This window comes from Drosophila bipectinata, chromosome XR (assembly GCF_030179905.1).
Source record: "Drosophila bipectinata strain 14024-0381.07 chromosome XR, DbipHiC1v2, whole genome shotgun sequence".
Lineage (NCBI taxonomy): Eukaryota > Metazoa > Arthropoda > Insecta > Diptera > Drosophilidae > Drosophila > Drosophila bipectinata.
In genome coordinates, this window is record NC_091735.1 from 20565541 (window position 1) to 20587159 (window position 21619).

The 21619-nt window shown below is 37.4% G+C and overlaps 1 long non-coding RNA gene across 1 annotated transcript; it reads right to left on the reverse strand.

Moving 5' to 3' along the window:
* Nucleotides 1-19441: 19441 nt before the first annotated feature.
* LOC138927810 (uncharacterized) lies at nt 19442-20291 on the reverse strand. The gene is made up of 2 exons (XR_011444287.1): nt 20093-20291; nt 19442-19964 (listed from the first exon to the last, which is right to left on the reverse strand). It is a non-coding gene; the product is annotated as an uncharacterized lncRNA (long non-coding RNA).
* Between the last annotated feature and the right edge of the window lie 1328 nt (nt 20292-21619).

Below are 21619 nucleotides of genomic sequence, written 5' to 3' on the forward strand. Positions count from 1 at the left end.
GCGAAGCCTAAACAAAGCAAAAGCCAGGCTGTGGATTAATTCGCATTTTCGCGCGTTTCTTGGCAGCTTTTGTTGATCCATCCCCCAGAACCTTAAAGATTCAAAGCACTGAAATAATACATTAAATAGTTGTTAAATCAAAAAACAAAGAATACATATTTTTCAATATTCTTTGGCAAATTGTTATGTTATTGACTTGAAAGCTTATTGTTCACTCCTTTAATTTATTTCTCAAAAATATTCTCTAATAGTTTTCAGTGCATTTCTCCTCCACTCTTGAGCCACCACTTTGTTTACAAAAATTATGCAAACTATGCAATTGTTTTAATTCCTTTGGTTCTTTTTGTTTTATTTTTTAGAATAAAGAGGGTCCAATTGGTGTTGCGTTTTTCCCTTTTTTTGTGAGTTTTTTAGCTTGTTATTTGTTCTTTTTGGGTCACCTTTTTTGGGCAATAAATTTAACGCCAGGTTCTCCCCGAATGCGGAGGAGGAGTAGCCAGCCCCGGAGTCCAGACTAACTGCTTTGGCCCCGGGGCATTTGGAAATGCCTCACTGACCCAGCTCTGGGTTAAGTGCCTCTTTTTTTTTTTGGTTTGGTTCTGTTGCACCACCGAGAGACCATTTCTTTTTGTTTGTTTTGGTTTTTATTGTTTTTTTATTATTTCTTTTTTTAATTAGAATTTTGATATAGGTAGTCCTTGTTATATTTTTTACACTTTTATTTATAGATTAGTTTTTATGTAAATATATTATTTCTACAGGGAATTACTTGTATTTGCATTTTAATGAAATTTAAACGTTTTTTTTACAAACAGGTAAATAGTTTATTTACTTATTTATTAAAGAAAATATAAGTTTACAAGACTTATAATAAGTGATAGGTAAGTAAGTGATTATTTCAGGATAATTTTATTCATATTGAATGAAAGATAAAAGTTAAGTCTAGTTTATTAATTAAAAATTAATATGACTCATATTATATGAGGTATTATTTTATATAATTCTTATCCATTATTAATTTTAAAAATCTGCAAAATATACTGGACACAATCTTAAAATCGACATATTTCTAGAAACTCGAAGAAAGTATACCTTTTCAAAATATAGACGTATGAACGATTTAATTGTTTTCCTGATTTTCAATCATTAAACCATAATTAAAATAAAACCCTATTTATGTCATTAGATTATAAGAGGCTTATCTTGGATAACTGCCTTAAATATTAATTTGTCAGTTAAAGTTCCTCCAGACACCTCCCGACTAAGGGCCTGTGCGTAGGGCTAGGTGGTGGCTGTTCCTGATTGAGGGCCTCAGAAACATTAAATGCGGCATATTTTAGCCCGAATGTGAGCCACTTGACTCGATTGCACGGGAACAACGGGAGTTAGGCTACAATTCATGCATGAAACATGACTCTCGCGGATTTCTGACGCAGGAAAACCACAGACTTAACAGGAGGGTGTGGAAAATAGGGGGGTTTACCCAAAAACAAAGCAGAAATATGCGCTAAAAATAATAATATATTTTTAAAATATTTTAAGAGCTTATATGCTTAAAAAAACTAATAACATTTCTGTAAAAAATATTTTATTTAAACTTTTTATAGAGTTTTTTTGTGGTTTAAGTATTATTATTTTTGTAGAATTTTTTTGTAAGTGCATCTTTGTGGGAAAAGGTCTGTTTTGGAAGCTATATCGTCATCGTCATCGTCATCGTCTGCGGCTTCAAAATCAAAACGCACGCAGGCGAAAGCTTTTGAAGCCTTTCTAATGAGCGACTCCCTACTTAACCCTTTTTTAGCCCCGCCCACTTTTAATGCCGAATACCACATCACCCCTCCGCCACCCACCTCCAGCCTGGATAACCCCCTAATGCCGCTGGCGCAATTATTGCAACTTCAATAAATTTTCGACTTGATTACGCACTGAGCGAAATTAATCGCCGGCATACGTCATTCGAATTCCAATTAAGACCTGTGCCAGTGCCTGTTCCTACTCCTGCTCCTGCTCCTGGGCCAGTGACTATCGACAATCGAGTGGCAGGAAATTCTAGGAAATTACTCACACTCATTAACATATTTACACCTAAAAAACGAACTCTGACAAATGACAGAGGGGCGTGCCGCCTTCAAGGCCCAAAGCCTTCTGGTTCTGGCGCTCTTTCGGCCTTTTGCTGTTTATCCAGTTTGCAATTAGACAAACGAGCAGGGTGCACCCCTCTCCCGAGGCCTGGCCGTTGATATCTGGCCACTAGGAGCAGACCCTCCTCCGTCTAGCACCTGTGTCACCGTCACCTGGCGGAATCAAACTAATAGTCCTCGGTGTCGGTCTCTCTAAAATTCAGTTTCTTCTTAAAAAATTTGGTTTCTTTTAAAAAATCAGTGAAAAAAAGCGTATATTTTCTGCATTTTTTTAAAAATTGCTGTTAAAGAAACAAAACTACCATTTAAATTCTAAAACAAGAAAATCTTTAGAGAATAAAAGACTCTTGCGAGAAAAATGCAGGCAAACAACGAGTCCTGCAAGAGTATTAAATCATACAAATTACTTTATAAATACATAAAATAAATAAAATAAAATAAAGATTAATAAAATAAATAATTTGAAATATAGAAACTAATAAGTAAAACCAAAAACCTAGAATAAAGGGCCCTTAAATACCACTCTAGAAACTCCCACAAGGGGAAAGTAGTTCTATTATTACACTGCTAAAAACATGTGCAAGAAACACCACAAGGACCCTAAATATCTCTCAGAAGACAGTAAAACAGAAGAGAATGAGTAAGAGGCAGAGAAAGAGAAAGAGGGATCTCTGGCCTCCAGAAGATTACGATTAATGAGCAGGCACTTAAAAAATTTTGCACGGCACGCGCTCTACGCAGCTCCTTGGCTCCTCGACTCCCTGTTTCCTTGTCCCTGTCTCTCCATATCCCCTTCTCGCTTGCACCTCTCACTTACGCCTTTTGGCCATTTCGCATTAAGTTGTCCAACACCTGCCCAGTAGGCAGTTGGCCGAAGCGGCCTGATTGCCAATTTGTTGTTGGCCAAGTTTAGCATTCGCATTTGTCTCTGTAAATCCCAGAGGTGTGGCATCCGAGGGGGCCTTTAAGGATGAGGGGCTGCCGATGCACCTTGCATCAATTAAGTTGCATTTTCAGCTCATGCCACTAATAAGCTTCACTGTAGCTACAGTGAGACTAAAGGTTGTAATTTAAAATTACAAAAAAACGCATATATATCATTACTTAATAATATATATAGTTTAGTACTATTAAATGTATAGTCCATTAAAAGAAAAGGTTAAAGTTAAGGTAAGGAGTCTATGGTTTTATATGATATAATATGATATAAATGGGTACTATAGGTATGTATACTTACCTCTAAAATGGTATTTAAAAACACAAACCATTAAAAAAGTTAACTTAACATTAATTTTCTTATCTATTAGTCTTGATAATTGCAAACTTTTTAAATTTATATTTAAAGAAAACAATAAAAGAGTACAGTTTAATGCGAGACTTTATTCAAAAAGTGCAAAAGGCGCGACTGTATTCGATTTTTACGACTAGAAGATAGGCGGTACTACTCTTGTCTTTTTCCTATTTATATTTTGTTTCTTTTTTTTTTTGCCAAATTTGGGTTTTAAAACTCAATGTTGTAGGATACTTTAATAGGCTGTTGTTAATATTTTAAAAACAATTTTTTTTTATCTATATTTTATTTTTTTCTCTGCACTGTGGTTTTTTTCTCATATTCTGAAAGATTTGTCCATTGACAGGGCCCAAATGGATTAACATTTGTCAGTGTCGTGTTAGGCCAGAATGAAGTCGCGAAATAAATGAATAAAAAATAAAGTAAGATAAAAAACAATGCCCTGCAGCCGAGCCATAAAATGCAGTAGCTGGGGACAGTTTCTGATTTGCATAAACCATAGCCAGGATGGGGATTTTGAGATTTTGAGGAGAAAAGAGGAGAAATACTCTATTAAGATGTTAAGAAAGCTCTGCAACTAAAAGGAACTATGTTGCATTTCCTTTGAAAATAAAGGCAACAGGCCGGTCAGGAAAAACAACTATACCTATGAGAAAAGAAAATAAGGAATAAAAAAAGAATGGATCGCATTGGTGAACGCACTTTGACAGGCGACCAAAGTGAATAACTTGCGGCACGCCAAGTTCGTATTAATTTTAATGATATAATATGAAGAGACATGCTAAATTGTTTACAAGCCGGCCAGAGGCGTTGGCCAAAGGGGGGCACACTCGAGACGACCATGATTACAAGGCCCTCCTCTTCGATTCCCGACGCTCCTCTTTTCGTTTTTGTTCTCATTAACATTTTTAATTTTATTTTATTTAATTATACAGAAGTTTATTGCTTCCGTCGGGCCGATGCGTTATTCTCCCCTCATTTCTCGCGTTAAACTGCGAACTAACCCCACCAAGGGGGGAGACTCGGCCAAGAAAGACGGGTGCAAGAAATGCAGTTTTATAAATTATAGTTAAGAGCTGATTACACGCACTATAAGCGTTTTACTCTTCGCACCACGCTCGAGGGGCATTCGGAGTGTTTGGGGTCCTCTAATTGATTGGCCGACAGTCTGGGCATCCAGGGGCGGCCCTGCCAAAGGGGCTTTACACATAGGCACGTATGTATGTATTATGTATGTACCCCCGTATATAAATAGAATAGACCCTTGTATGTTTACGGCCACTTATCAGTGGTCGGTCGTCTCTCAGTCAGCACATTATAAAAATTAATTAGCGCTGCCTCATTACAAGATCTTTGGATGCCTCATTCCTCATGCCTCATACCTCATACCTAACTATCTACGGACTAAAGGCACTAAAAAAAATATATATTTTTATTGGGGTTTTATTTGGAAAGTCTTAATTATAAGAAGTATGTATAGAAAGAAATACTTTTAGTATATTCTTGAAGTGAGAGTAATATTAAAGTGAGGAAAACGCCTTAAGTCTGGAGAAGAAAGGGCTCACTATTTATACCTGGTACTAGAGTAAACAAAATGTAGAGTTTAAAAAATGCCCATTTTTAAGATTTTTTCAAATCTCAACCTTAATATAAATAAATTTTTATGCATATTTATATTACGTATTTTCTGATCAACTTTCTTTTCCAATGTCTGTTTTTAAGGCTTATTGGAATAGGAATAGGTCGAGATGAAATGGATAGCAGCCCCTTACTCCTTTGGAATGATAGCTGAATAACAGCGGAATCATTCAGATATCATATCCATTTCGACTCTTCCCGAATTTAACTTTCTTTTCTAATTTAATCATTTTAATTTCATAAAAAATTTCATAATTTCATAGTTTTATAATGGAACAAAAAAGCCTTAATGAAAATGTTATTATTTGTTTATAATAACATCGGTAGAGCTCTCGGTGGAGCTGAAAATAAACCAATTTTCCATAAATTTTCTACAAGTTTTTAGAAAAATATCTATTTGAATCGACATTTAAATAGCTTTAGCACTTTTATAAGTATCGATTTATTCATCTATACATAAGTATTGTCGATATACAGTGACTTTCATTAATAATTGTTTCATAGTTCTTGTAGACAAAGATGTACATATTGTAGATATGTATCTGTTCAGGTGAAGAAAATTAAAAAGCATACTCAAAAAATTTATTTCAAGTGCATCTGAGGCATAGTCGGCAAACATACACATATTATATTTCACAATCAAGCTGGCAACAATTTGCCGAATGCCGTTGTTCTACAAGACAAAGTCTCATAAATCCATCATCTTACAGGCACCAAAGGCGTGAAGAAGTTAGTCGAGCAGAGATAAATTATTGCCAGTAATCTGAAGTAATGCAAGCCGAAAACAACCTGACTTAAAAAACATATTTTGATTCGATTTTTCCAAAGCTTCTTGCTTGATTTTAAATAGTTTGGAATTGATATTGAAAAGTGCTTTAAGATTCAAAAATGAAAAACAGAAGGGCTTTGGCTCGTTTGTTCGTTTTGGGCACAAAAGGCATATCGAAAATGTAGGGATAGTATTTGGTTGCCCCTTGGTTGCCCTTGCCCCTGGCTATCCTTTTTCCTATCCTGCCACTTGACTCCAGACAGACGGTGTATGTGTGTGTGTGTTCTATAAAGGATATGGATATGTGCTTCGGCACAGGTCCTGCGTAAAATGGAGAAGGATGCGAGCGAATATCTATCAATGTGCTTTCGGTTATTCATCAACGAAAATGTCTAAATTATTCAAATGGAAATGTGGAAATGTCGTCCTGGCCTCGAACTCCACCTTCGCCTCCACCCTCCTGCAGCAAGGACTCTGTTAAATGTTCGCTTTGGCAATCCTTTTGGCCACTGCTCTAGTCCCGTCGTCCTGGCGTCCTGGTTGATGTTTTGTTTCTGTTGGTCGGACATGAACTGAATTGATGAAGCGGCAGCAGACCGACAAACGTTTGGATGTAATGCCTACACTGGAAGAAAAGCAGGAAGCAATTTTAGGAATTCGAAAAAAAGAGAAAAAGAAGCGAAAAATAGAAACAGAAACCCTATTGAAGGATCCAAACTTTCGACTATCGGGTATCATTATTTCTTTTAAATTCTTTTAATATTCTTTAATTATTAACTTTTAACTTAAAAACTATTTTCTTATTAATTTTTTTCAATATCCGTTTTAGAGAAAACGTTGGTGGTCTAACATGAGCCAAGATTTTTGGAGGCGGGCGGGCCATGGTGTTTCAACCGCTAACAATAACCTCGTCCCTGGTCCCTGGTCCCTGGTCCCTCGGCGTTCGTTTCCCTATCTTCGTCATTCGTCCTGTGTCCCTGATCCTTTGTCCTTCGTCCTGTTTCCTACAGCCAAGTGCCCGAAATGGTTTCGTTATTTGGTCATGTCTGTAGCTCGCTCTATAAATGCTGGCTGGATTTAACGTCTAGTCAGGGATTTCTATAAACACCCAAGCTCCTGATGAAAATATCCTTTATGTACTAAATATTCCGCACAAATGCTTGAAAACAAAACCTACGCCTTCACATGCCGACTACTCTTCTCATTACTGTGTCGAGCATGTGTTTGGAGGCAAGCCTTTAGGATTGGAAAAAGGATTGTCCTTAAGTCTTAAGAATTAAAAACTATTCATTCTCAATTTTCTACGAAAATATGTCACTAATGGTAACCATCGTCTTTATTTCATTTGTATTTATTGTAATTTATATTTAAGTTATCTGTTAAAATAAGCACACAAGATAAGTTCTAAGTTTTTGTGTTTTTATATTTTCCTCTTTTCTAAAATTTTAATGAAGAAGTGATCAGGGATGACCACGAAACAGTGTGGCCTTAGGGTTGTAATTAATACTATACATGTCAGAACTAGGTCTTGATAGATAGTTTTAATACCAGATATAACTAAGTCTTGATACCATTTAGGTTTGCTAAAGAATATTAATAATAATTAATTCCAAAAGTTTACGAATTATTAGTTAAAAAGGTTTCATATAACCAATCTATTTAATTTTTGACTGTGGACCTGTTGCAGTCCACTTACGTGACGAATATAGCTATAGCTTAATCAGTGGCGGATTTAAGGGAAAAGGCCCAGTGGGCAAAATTTTTTCAGGGTACATTGAAGGGTATTTTGAAGGGCCCAGAAAATTTGACAAAAAATCTTAAAAATATTTTGTTCCCAGATTTTGATGTAGATTTATGAAGAATCGATCCACAAATCGTTTAAGGTATTCCGTTCAAGAATCGGATGAATATTTCCTAAGATATGGCCTACGCAGTGGGTCATATGGGGCTCCCCATGCATTTTGCACATTTTGAAGGGACAGCCCAGAAATTTTGACAAAAAATCTTAAAAATATTTTGTTCCCAGATTTTGATGCAGATTTATGAAGAATCGATCCACAAATCGTTTAAGGTATTCCGTTCAAGAATCGGATGAATATTTCCTAAGATATGGCCTACGCAGTGGGTCATATGGGGCTCCCCATGCATTTTGCACATTTTGAAGGGACAGCCCAGAAATTTTGACAAAAAATCTTTAAAATATTTTGTTCCCAGATTTTGATGCAGATTTATGAAGAATCGATCCACAAATCGTTTAAGGTATTCCGTTCAAGAATCGGATGAATATTTCCTAAGATATGGCCTACGCAGTGGGTGATATGGGGCTCCCCATGCATTTTGCACATTTTGAAGGGGACAGCCCAGAAAATTTGACAGGAAATCTTAAAAATATTTTGTTCCCAGATTTTGATGCAGATTTATGAAGAATCGATCCACAAATCGTTTAAGGTATTCCGTTCAAGAATCGGATGAATATTTCCTAAGATATGGCCTACTCAGTGGGTCATATGGGGCTCCCCATGCATTTTGCACATTTTGAAGGGGACAGCCCTGAAAATTTGACAAAAAATCTTAAAAATATTTTGTTCCCAGATTTAGATGCAGATTTATGAAGAATCGATCCACAAATCGTTTAAGGTATTCCGTTCAAGAATCGGATGAATATTTCCTAAGATATGGCCTACGCAGTGGGTCATATGGGGCTCCCCATGCATTTTGCACATTTTGAAGGGACAGCCCAGAAAATTTGACAAAAAATCTTTAAAATATTTTGTTCCCAGATTTTGATGCAGATTTATGAAGAATCGATCCACAAATCGTTTAAGGCATTCCGTTCAAGAATCGGATGAATATTTCCTAAGATATGGCCTACGCAGTGGGTGATATGGGGCTCCCCATGCATTTTGCACATTTTGAAGGGGACAGCCCAGAAAATTTGACAAAAAATCTTTAAAATATTTTGTTCCCAGATTTTGATGCAGATTTATGAAGAATCGATCCACAAATCGTTTAAGGTATTCCGTTCAAGAATCGGATGAATATTTCCTAAGATATGGCCTACGCAGTGGGTCATATGGGGCTCCCCATGCATTTTGGACATTTTGAAGGGACAGCCCAGAAAATTTGACAAAAAATCTTAAAAATATTTTGTTCCCAGATTTTGATGCAGATTTTTGAAGAATCGATCCACAAATCGTTTAAGGTATTCCGTTCAAGAATCGGATGAATATTTCCTAAGATATGGCCTACGCAGTGGGTGATATGGGGCTCCCCATGCATTTTGCACATTTTGAAGGGGACAGCCCAGAAAATTTGACAGGAAATCTTTAAAATATTTTGTTCCCAGATTTTGATGCAGATTTATGAAGAATCGATCCACAAATCGTTTAAGGTATTCCGTTCAAGAATCGGATGAATATTTCCTAAGATATGGCCTACGCAGTGGGTCATATGGGGCTCCCCATGCATTTTGCACATTTTGAAGGGACAGCCCAGAAAATTTGACAAAAAATCTTAAAAATATTTTGTTCCCAGATTTTGATGCAGATTTTTGAAGAATCGATCCACAAATCGTTTAAGGCATTCCGTTCAAGAATCGGATGAATATTTCCTAAGATATGGCCTACGCAGTGGGTGATATGGGGCTCCCCATGCATTTTGCACATTTTGAAGGGAACAGTCCAGAAAATTTGACAAAAAATCTTAAAAATATTTTGTTCCCAGATTTTGTACAGATTTATGAAGAATCGATCCACAAATCGTTTAAGGTATTCCGTTCAAGAATCGGATGAATATTTCCTAAGATATGGCCTCCCCATGCATTTTGAACATTTTGAGGGGGACAGCCCAGAAAATTTGACAAAAAATCCTAAAAATATTTTGTTTCCAGATTTTGATGCAGATTTATGAAGAATCGATCCACAAATCGTTTAAGGTATTCCGTTCAAGAATCGGATGAATATTTCCTAAGATATGGCCTACGCAGTGGGTGATATGGGGCTCCCCATGCATTTTGCACATTTTGAAGGGGACAGCCCAGAAAATTTGACAAAAAATCTTAAAAATATTTTGTTCCCAGATTTTGATGCAGATTTATGAAGAATCGATCCACAAATCGTTTAAGGTATTCCGTTCAAGAATCGGATGAATATTTCCTAAGATATGGCCTACGCAGTGGGTCATATGGGGCTCCCCATGCATTTTGCACATTTTGAAGGGACAGCCCAGAAAATTTGACAAAAAATCTTAAAAATATTTTGTTCCCAGATTTTGATGCAGATTTATGAAGAATCGATCCACAAATCGTTTAAGGTATTCCGTTCAAGAATCGGATGAATATTTCCTAAGATATGGCCTACGCAGTGGGTCATATGGGGCTCCCCATGCATTTTGCACATTTTGAAGGGGACAGCCCAGAAAATTTGACAAAAAATCTTAAAAATATTTTGTTCCCAGATTTTGATGCAGATTTATGAAGAATCGATCCACAAATCGTTTAAGGTATTCCGTTCAAGAATCGGATGAATATTTCCTAAGATATGGCCTACGCAGTGGGTGATATGGGGCTCCCCATGCATTCTGCACATTTTGAAGGGGACAGCCCAGAAAATTTGACAAAAAATCTTAAAAATATTTTGTTTCCAGATTTTGATGCAGATTTATGAAGAATCGCTCCACAAATCGTTTAACTTTGGCTAAAATTAATAGTTAAGAAAAATATTTAATACAATAGTTACATATAATATTCACTTTATTTAAAACTATTATCTTCAAGAAAAGATCAAAAAGATCAAAATCAAAGTCTCAAAATTATATTTATCTTTTTAAAAACTCCTACTGATCATTTAAAGATTTATACTGAACTTGACAAGATATTTCGTGCTAGAATATATGTAATTCAAGTTACCTATAAGTTACCTATATTACCAATTTTTTCACAAATGTGATCCCGATATGGGCCATTATCTTTCGAAAATTACAACCAATACTTAAGAGAATCAACTTGAACGATTTCTGATTTAATCACGAATATATTATTCTTTGAAACCACCTTTAATAATTCATTGAAGCAAGCGGATGTCAATATCCTCCGATTTCTGGACTCTCTATCTCGCCACCTAACACCACCCACTAATTTATTGTTATGACGTCAGAGCCGTGTTTAGCTTGTCATTGTTGTGGTTTCTGTTGGTCTTTATGGCCGGGTTAAGCCAAAGTCCAAGTCCGGGCCAAAGTCGAAGGTTAAGGTGGAACTGGAATGGCTTGTAATTGTTCCTGTACTATGGTCTTGGGCTGCTGCAGCGCCTGTTTAAATGTTTGTCAAAGGAGAAGACGTGTCAACTGGCGCCGCTCCTGCTGTAGAGGCCCCCCATCACTACCTATCTCTTTCACGCCCTGGATGCCCCATCTCTTTCTGTGGGTTGTGTCGGACAGGTCCCAAGGCTCAGACAAAGAAAAATGGTCCACGTTTCATTGGAGCCTTGTCCATCTGGTTGTTGTGTCGAAATAAACAATGGTGCTTGAGTTTTTAGGGTTTATATTAATTTTCATTTATAAATACATATATTTTATTAAAAATTATAATGTTTTTTTAAGGAAATTATTAGTAACTATTATTACTCTTCTTATTTTAATCAGAACTTGTCTTGAGAGCTCTTCCTATATTAGTTCCCATATGAGTAATTCCATAGTATTTCCTTACTCTTATATATCTTTATTAATTCTGCATCTCTGGTATATATATCCTTGACCTCTGGTGTATGGCTTGGTGTTGTTGGTTGTGTTTTTGCTGCTGGTGTTTTGCAAAGCAGCGAACAGGATAAAATTCGCTGTTTACATTCTCTAATTTCGCTTGTTCATTGTCCAGCGAAGCGTTTCGCGTGCATCGCCACCCCCCTTTCGGCCCACGGCGCCCCTGTGCTTCCTCCTTAAAGGCCATCAAAAAAAAAAAAGGTGGGGTGGGGGGATAGGGTAAAAAGAATCCTGGCCAAAAAGACAACAGCTAACTTTGTTTGGCCAGTTTGACCAACAGAGCTGGTGAAATTAAGCCGAGTACTCCGTACCCGTTGTCTCAACTGCAGTTAGGCCACCCCAGTCGCTTCACGGCCCCCCTTTCAATTTCCCCAGCCCCCGGGAAATAGATATTTCCAAAGACCCCTTTCTAGGGGGTTAACCCATTCTTAACACACTTTTTAAGAGATTCTTCAAGAAATTACTATTACAATTATATTTATAATTATATTATATTATAATAATATTAAAAAAAATATAATAAAAATACTAATATATATAAAAAAGATTACTACTATTATTTTTACTTTTATTGCCATTATTGATATTATTACTTTTATTTCTTTTTAATGCTGATGAATGTAATGAAAGTATTTCTACAAATTTCTTTCTTTTTTTACTTTTTCTTTTAATAAATATAATTATAAAATATTAACCATACCCTTTTAGACCCAGATACATAATGGGTTAAGCCGATTCTCACCGATCTGGTGGCATTTTGTTTCTTTTGGCCTGAAAACGAGCATCTTCTCTTTGGCTTTTATTTTTGGTCCGGCCTGGCCAAGAGATTTCAAAGTAATGTTACATCAGCTGGAAAACACTTGCCCATACAGTGAAGCCTCGTCAGCCCCCCAATGAGGCGATGTGGCCTCCCCAGCCCCCCACCAGCTTGACCCCTTCCAGCCTCCACTTCCGTGGGCACCTGCTGACATCTCCTGGCAGAACTCGCCTTTGTTCTTCTGCCTCAGTCAGCATTTTTGCAGACAGGCGGGCCAAAGTTTCTAATTTTTTGTCGGTTGTGTATGTGTGTGTCTTGTTCACTGTACAGTAAACACATATCGATGTACATCCAACGTTTCTGTGCCTGTTCAACCGATAGAAGACTAAAAAATAAGAAATAAAAGGCTTATTTTTGGAGTATGAGTGGCCTCGAACCGAAGCGGAAATGCACTTGATTTTTATTTTTTTTTTAAGGATTGTTTTTTTTAATATATTTATTTTGGAGAGAGTTTTAATATAATTTATTTAGAGGCCTATCGAATTTATACATTAATTAGGTTAATTATTATTAATTATTATTATTATTAACAGAACCATACGGGTTCTACTTTTTGGAATATTGTTTTCAATGATTTTTAGTCTGTTTTTAAAATAAACTAAATTTTAACAAAAATTGAATAATTGAAATATTTATTTGAGTAACAAAACTAATTGAAAATTAGTCTTTCCTCTAAAAATAAATAAAAACGAAACCATCTTAAAACTAGTTAGTAACTAACAGTTGCCTTGACAATCGTTGGTTGTTCGAGTCAGTGTTGTTGGTGTTTTGTTTTCTTGGTTTTATAGTTGTTGTTTGTTAGTTGTTTTTTTTTTTTTTTTTTTTTATAGTAAGCTCAGTGTAATAAAAGTGCAGGAGCATAGTTGCCTTGTCCTGTCTCTAATTCGCACAAATGGCAAAAATGTAAACGAATTTCTTATGTTCATTAACTCTGCCGCTGTAGACGTCGCTGCTGGCACTTGTTAAGTTGCTAGTGTTGCTGGTGTTGGTGTTAGTGTTGCTGGTGTTAAGCTGCAACAGCTACCTCCTTTGCAACTGAAACTGCAACATGATGCTATTTTTATTAGCCTGACTGACACACTCGGCCCGTTTTCCTTGTATTTTCTTGCTTTTTTCCCCTCTTTTTTTTTAACAAAAGGTTAAATACTCTGGTCAAGTTCAAGGCGTGAGAAATAAAACAGCTACGGGGAAATACAAAAAAAAAGTTATTGAAGAAAGAGGTTTTATAAAGAAAGAACCTTAAGTTCTCTATTGTAATTATTAATTAATTCACACCAATTTCTTAGTTATTAAAGAAAGAAAACATAGTATAGTTGATCCAATTTGGTAATTCCTTTCTTTTTTTTGTTTTGTTTTTTTGTCAAAAGTCCAAAAGGTGGCTAAGGTGCAAAAAAGGGGGAGTGACTTGGAGGTGGGGGTTGAGGGGGCATGGGTGGCTGGATGAGGTCTATGAGGCAAACAGGTCGCAGCTGCACCACCACCACCATCACCATCACACTACCATTACCAATCTGGCAACTAAAAAGCCAAAAGGACCGAAGTCACTCCACCGATCATGCTCTCAGCTCACGCAAAATAGTCGTGCACGATTCGCTTCGTGATTTTGTGTAACGAAGCGCCCAAAAAAAAATATATATATATATTTAGTATATGTACTAAAATATATATAGATCTGGCATAGGCATAGGCATGACCGAAATGAAACCAAAAAATAACAAAGCAAAATACGTTGGAAATTCATCTTGTCGCTGGCCACTCGGAATCTCAGAAAATCACAGCCGGTGCCAGTGCCAGTGCTAGTGCTCTTGCCCTTGAATAGTCTTCTCCCAGACTCTACTTAAGGCACTTCTTCGGGTTCCCTGGACCCATTTTCTTATCCCATTTACCATTCCCAGTCGCATACCCATTTCCATTTCCATGCTCATTGCCCAAAACCCATTCCCATAGCTTCCAGAGCGACTCTTTGGGTTCTGGGGCGACACTTGTGCTCTTTGAAATTTTAAAATTAGTAATACATACTATTCCCGGTAAGAGCTATTCAAGGATTAGGATTGTTTTGGCTTAAAAATTATCCTTTAAATTTGTAGATCCAATTAGATTTCATCATTATTTCTTTCTTGTTTCTAGAAATTTTGTCAAGACTAGTTTGTCATATTTTGCTGTCAGGCCTAGACCATTGTTGTGCAAGAAGCTTCTTGGTTTTGCTGGCCAAATTCTGCCCTAGTAGTAGCTACCTCCACCTCCATTCCCAGCTTCCAACTACCAGCTAGCAACATCAATTTCTGCTCCAAGTGTATCCACAATTCGTGATCCTGCGATCTTGCCAGGAGTGTTTGTCTTACCTTGAAAATCGCTGACTACTCGCAGCAACTGTTGGCTGCTTCGGTGGTCGATGGATGTTGCTAGTTGCCAGTTTTCAGTTGCCAGTTGCCAGTCGGATGTTGAATGTTGGATGTGGCTCCTCCACTTCGTGTCTCTTGGAGATCTGGGAGACCATCTACGTCTATGTCTATGTCTGCGAATTTGGATTTGGATTTGGCGACTGGGAAGTTCGGGACTTCGGGACTGCGAAATGCCTGCCAGTTATTTGCTCCCATTGTTCGCAGTTCGTGGTTCAATATTGCGTTGTACAAGCTACACAGCCTAGAACCTTTTACACTGAAACAAACACTTGATAATAAGTCTTTCCTGTTTGATGGACCCCGAATAGTAGTATTGTTTATTACTTTTTAAAGTCCATTGTTTTTCGCAGTGTACTGTGCTGGGGGAGTGTCAGGCAGCGACGCACGCCAGCTTTCGGTTTTCGTGTCCTGCGTTCGCCCCGAGTCTTTTGTCTCATTTGATTTATGAGTTTTATTGTTGCTCCTCCGATCGTCTTCCCCTCTACTATATGTCGTACTAGCTCGTACGTCTTAACTTGTTTCTTCTTAATTTTAAAAATGTTCTTAGTTTCAAGAGATTTTGTAAAAAGATCTCTCAATAAAAAGACTTTGATCTTACAAAACATATACGTATAGCTCTCATCTGTGACCATTTTGATGTGTGATATTTTTTTACAAAATTGGCTCTAACGATTTGAGTTGTGTTATTTTTGTAGATAACCCTTGAGATGACAAAGCCATGTGCCTTATGTAGATACAACTTTTTCGTTACTAGAATTGATAGCAGGTATGGGCGTTGGTTGCGGGCTCTTATATATATTCTTTATAACTGTAAAAACTGTTGGTAAAAATACCAACTTTGATACTTTTTAAGATACAAGAGTTTTTTAGATTTTTTGTTTTAATAAATAGCTTTTATTATGATGTTCTCTGACAAATATATCCAAAATTTATATTCGATCATATATGCAAGAGTATATCAACTTCGGCACCACCCAGATTTATTTGTCTTACATTTAACATGGTATTATTATTATTTTGGACATGAGTGTGGAACATATCTCCCTCCCTATCTCAATAAAATACATATATATATTCTTGATACTATATAGTAGAAGTAGTAGAAGCTACTATATCAACGTAGAAGCCATATATTTTTGAAAAGAGAAACTTTATTTTCCTTATTTTAATAAATTGTTAAATGTATACATGTATTAAACATACAATATGCAACACTATTTTATAATTATTAAAAATACAGTTTAATTCGTTATTAATAATTAATAATAACATTTTACATATTGAATGTATTTTTTTATAATTTTTTATCCTCCCACCCCGTTCTGGCATCTCCGAATCCTCTTTCATATTCCTCATACGTGCGATTCCTCGTAAAAACATTATTTGTAAAACGTTTCTCATAAAAAATTATCCAACCAGATCCAATCCCCTCATCAACCACTTTAAACGGATCTGAACCTGGAATTTTGGATTTGGATCTCCATTTTCTTTTGGGTTTGCGGACACCTATCTGAAAGAGCTTAGGTATTCGATGTTTTATTTTGCCAATTGTTGGGTTCTGCCAATTTACCTTTGGAGGGTGGAGGTTGTTGCTGGACTGTCCTGGTTGGTAGGGACTGACTGTTCCATTATTCGAATTTTTAGTCTTTACTATTTCACCCAATTTGGCACTGTCTTCGCGAATTTAATATTTATAACTAAGCCAAACTTGCCTTGTTAAAAATTTCAATAACTACAATTAGGACAACCTTTAGTTATTGTACCATGATGCATTATGACTGCACTGACAGCTCCACATTCCTGCACATACTTACATTTATTAACCACTTTCCACAAGACACGATTATTCATTTTGGAAAGGAATCTTTTGGGGCTGATCCTGAAATACAGAATTTGGTTTTCATTTTGCCAACTTTTTAAGGTCGGAAAACTTTGAATAACTGAAGAAATAAATTCTTTTTTGCTTAGTTTGTGAATTTAATGTATAAAAGTATTGGAATTGCATATTCAATCTTAAAAATATAATTACATTGAAATTCATATTAACTAATATTATATATATTTGTTAACAATATTTTATTATGCAAAGGCCATGTAGAATCGCTGTGCGTTCGTTGCCTAGGGTTTCAGTTGGCATCTAAACTAAATCGTCGCCTTTTTTTCTTCGGATCAGTATAGTTCCAGGATCAATCGAATTGTATGTAGTTCTATAATATGAAAAAAGATTTGAAACAATTTATTATCTGGTATTTGTTATTTTAATAATATTACATAATATACTCTTAAAGATGAAACAAAAGGTGTTACTATATTTGAATACTCACGTAGAATCGAACCACCAACCAAAGCCAAGTTCCTTTGCCCAATTATGATTAGGATTTCCATCCTCATCTCGATCATAGGTCGAGAATTTGGTGCCATTGGAGAAGCTTAGCTGTGAGTCTCGAGTACACCCGCCAAGATCTTTCAACATATATCCTTCGCTCCGATTGCCAATAACAAAGTTTTCGCATTTTACATAGTGATTCCAGATCCGCATCTCATGAGGCTTTCCATTTGTCAGAAGGTGCCATGTATCGAAGCCTATAAAGTACTCATTTCCTTCTCCGACTTCTCCAAATCCAGTTGCATATTCCTCAAACGTACGATTAAAAATAGAGTCATAACCTATATTATTATAAACCTTTATCCAATCATATCCGTTAACCCCATCCCAGACCATTACCACATCAACCGGACCTGATCCAGGGATTTGGATTGTTACGAGGGCTTGGGCGTACCCTACCGCGCTAGGATATGAAGGACTACTTTCGAATATTTCTTCAGTTTGTGGCCCTCCTTCTTCACTGCTTTCTATTCTCCAAATCTTTTTGATTTCTTCGCGGAATGGATTTGTTAATGTCACAAGTTCACTCGTTTTGTTAGGGTCACTATTTTGAGATTTTAAGAGCTCAACTTCCAGATTAACAATAACGTCTCTGAGATGAAGCAGCACTTTCGAATGACTTTCCAGCAAGTCTGAATATTTTATCTGCAAATGGGAGTATGCTGTTTTAAGCTCTGATATCTGGGCTTCATTCTCCTGGCACTCCTCAAAGTATCTTAACAATGGCTTAGGTATTACTTCTTCCGAACCGGAGGATGCGGAAACGAAAAAAGTAGCAGAGATGAGGACCACTGGTAGGAACATTTTATAATTTTTTGTTCGACTCTTATGTGGAAGAGTCGCTTGAAGAAGTTAAACTGATGCTACGGGACTCATGGCTCCGGCTTTTGAAACAATTCCCAAGCTTAAGCCGGAGCTTGAGCTTAAGAGTTTCCGATAAGATTCGCAGCCCCTGCGAGTAGTTTTTACGCAAATCGTACTACACACTATGGGGCGAACGACCAATTTTTGTAACCAAAAGACATTTCTTCAAAGTTCTTACATTAAGGATCTAACATTAAGCTTCAATGAATCATATCAAAAAAGTTAACAGACTAAGCCACATTTAATAAATAATCTGTCAAATGACACTGTTATTACCAGAAAATAACACTGCGTTTTTCAATATATCTAAATGTGAACTAAAAGGATTTTAATTCAAAATATTTTATATACAGTCGAATCAGTGGGACTTGTAGTAAGCTTTTATGTACGTCTATTGAAGGAATTAGCGGGTTTGTTTTTGTTATTAGGTGTATATGGGTACCTCTTTTAAGGATAAATGTTAATGAGAAGTCTAAACTTTGATAGAGAAACAAAAAAGTCTCACCTAGTTTCACCTTAATATTTATATTGTGTTATAGAGTTTTTTATTCACTTTCAAATGAATTTAGTCTTAAAGTGAAAATTTGAACAATTTTTGAGCGATTCGCGTTTTTTTTTTGAGGGGACCTCGAATTTTAAAGCATAGAAAAACATTTGGTTCATAGAAAAACATTTGGCATCCTAAGGGATACGTCATCCAGGCTACAGGCTACGATACAGGATATGGGCTACGGAGTACGGGTATCGGAATACGGGTATCGGAATAAGTGCTACGTAATACGGGCTACCGGATACGGGCTATGTAACACGGGCTACGAGGCAACGGAATACGGTTTACGGGGCTACGGATCAATCCACTGGTGGTTCAAAAACACGACGCGCCAGCAACTACTGTTAACTGGATTGTTGCAGTTACCAGTCCTCTGACTCAGCCGGACCCCTTTCCATACGCACTTTTGTGGCAGAGGGGGGCGGCTTCGAGCCAATCGAGCCTGCCAAGGTGGGCGGCTGCCACACCTCTCCGCGTTTGGGCCACATTCTCTACTTTCCAGTTCCGGCTTTGATGGGAATTCTGGGCCATGGTTTGGCCTTGGCCATTGTAATTAAGCTGTGGCTCATAGCTTATGGCCAAGAGAGATACTTAAAGTTATTTGTTTATATCATTCTATAAACCCTAAATGTTTTACCCTAAGTTCTCATATCCCATATCCTTTATATAGGTAGGTTTATATACATACGAATCTGTGCCTTATACTTTCCCTTGTATATGCATTTTCCACTCAAAATTTTTAACAATTTTGACAGAATTTGGGTCCGATATCCCCAGTCCCAACGATGCAGGTCGCTTCCCCCATCCCGAATCCCTTTCAAAAACCAAACTATTTGCAACACAGCAGCCTATTTTTGATTATCAGATTCTAACATTTTAACATTCGAACTAGCTTCTCAATACAATTTCTATGGCTTGTCTTGTGGACCATATCCCTCATCCTTCAGCTGCATCTGCAGCTCGGAGATGGGACATCCGGGGTCGTCTTGTCTTTGTTGTTGGGTGGTGGGGTCGCCACTCACTCGCACTTCCCGCGCTCTACCGAAGGATAGCGCTTGTGGGCTGTTAGGTCTCTCGAAGGGCACGGCTGGCCTGGGTGTACGAGCTTGGCCATCTTATGATTGGTCAGCAAGAGCTCCTCCAGTGGCATCTCCTTGGAACTACGCATGTAGTTTTCCATCCACTCGACGGTCACCAAGTCCTCGGCCCCTGCGTCAAGCTTAATGATTCTGCATTGTTGGTAGTTTCCATTCGAGCGAACGATAATAACCCTTTCATTGATCTTAAGGTGCTCCATGGCGTTGTTGAAATGATCGAAGCTTGGACGACCTCTCGGTTAGGATTTCCAAATTAAACTGATGGAGTAGACAGTCGGGTTGGGTAAGAGTTTAAATTAGAACTAAAAATTGTTTTCGTGCCCGCCTAAGATGTGTATATATTTTTTTTTTTTTGATAAACCCAGGCTACTCACAATGGCACTTACAATGTTTATGTATATCTCACGATCGATTTCCTTGTAATATTCAAATTTTTGATTTGTAAATTTTTTTCAACTTTCTTGAAACGTTTTTCAGATTTCTGCCTGTGCTGTTCGACCTCTCGGTGAGGCTTTCAGAATGAAACTGATAGAACAGACAGTCGGGTTGGGTAAAAGTTTAAATTAAAACTAGACATTGTTTTCATGGCCGCCTACAATGTGTATATTTTTTAGGGATAAGCACAGGATGCTCGAAATGGGACCTTCGAATTTTTATATCTTAGCGGTTATTAGTCAAACCAACTAGCGGATGGTTACAAATGGTTAGTCAAACCTAATACATAAGGGCCACCATTCTGCATCGAAATCCTGAGACAAAATATTTTTTTAGATATTTTGTCTATTTTCGTGATGGGATCCCTTGAAAATGGGGTTTTCCCCCAAAGGGTCCACAGTAATGGCTATATCTTCCCCAATTCTCATCCGATTGTCAAGCAGAGTACTTTAAACAATTTCTAGATCGAATCCCCACCATTCTGATAACGGCAACAATTCAGTTAACAGTTTTTGCTGGCGCGTCATGTTTTCGGACCACCAGAGGAACGATTTAGGTCCGTGACTTGCATTTCGTAGCGCGTATTCCGTAGCCCATGTCCAGTATTCCGTAACCTGTATTCCGTATTCCATAGCCCGTATTCCGTAGCATGAATTCCATAGCCGGTATTCCGTAGTCCGTTGCTCGTTGCCGAGACGTAGCCCTTAGGCTGTAGCTCCTAAGGCGTAGCCTGCAATCCTTTGGCTGTAGCCTGGAGTTTTAGGTGGTAGGTCCAAAATACATTTTTGGTTTACAAAATAAGCCAATTTATTTCAGAACAGACACTAAATGGCCCGAAATGGCGGTCCGGAAGGTGTTGAAGTGTTTACATATCAAAAAGGAAAGTGGCGGCTACCAAGCAATTCATATATTTTATTATTCGATATTATTACTAACTCTTAATTAAATATTTTTTAAGACAAATTATAACAATTTCGACTAAATAAAATAAACCATTGCTTGCAAATAAAATGCTATTTGGTGCAAAACCTTCTTGGGAATACCTTGAGAAGTAGGTCAATGGGAAGTTTTAAAATCAACTTTGTCACTTCTTGGTTCTCTAGAGAACTGGAGAATATTTAGAGAGATGTCAGAGATGTCAGGCCGTGGGGCAGGAGGGGCATATAATAAATAATTGTGTGCGTTTTGGACTGGTCCCTGATATCAGATTAGAATCGGACAACGACGTTCTGGATTTGTCACTGGAGATTCTCTGTCGAATCTCTGGCGGTTCTCTTTCGCTGGAGATCCTCCAGAGGCTGGCTGCTGGATGCTGGCTGGCTGGATAGCTGCCTGGCTGGATGACTTTTCTCGATTCTCGATTCGCTGCGAATTAAGCTGTTGACACATAACATCATGTCGCACTTGTCTTGTGGCACAAATCTCGCCAGGTGAGTTGAGGTGCGCGATTCGCAACATGACTCTGAGGCACCATGATC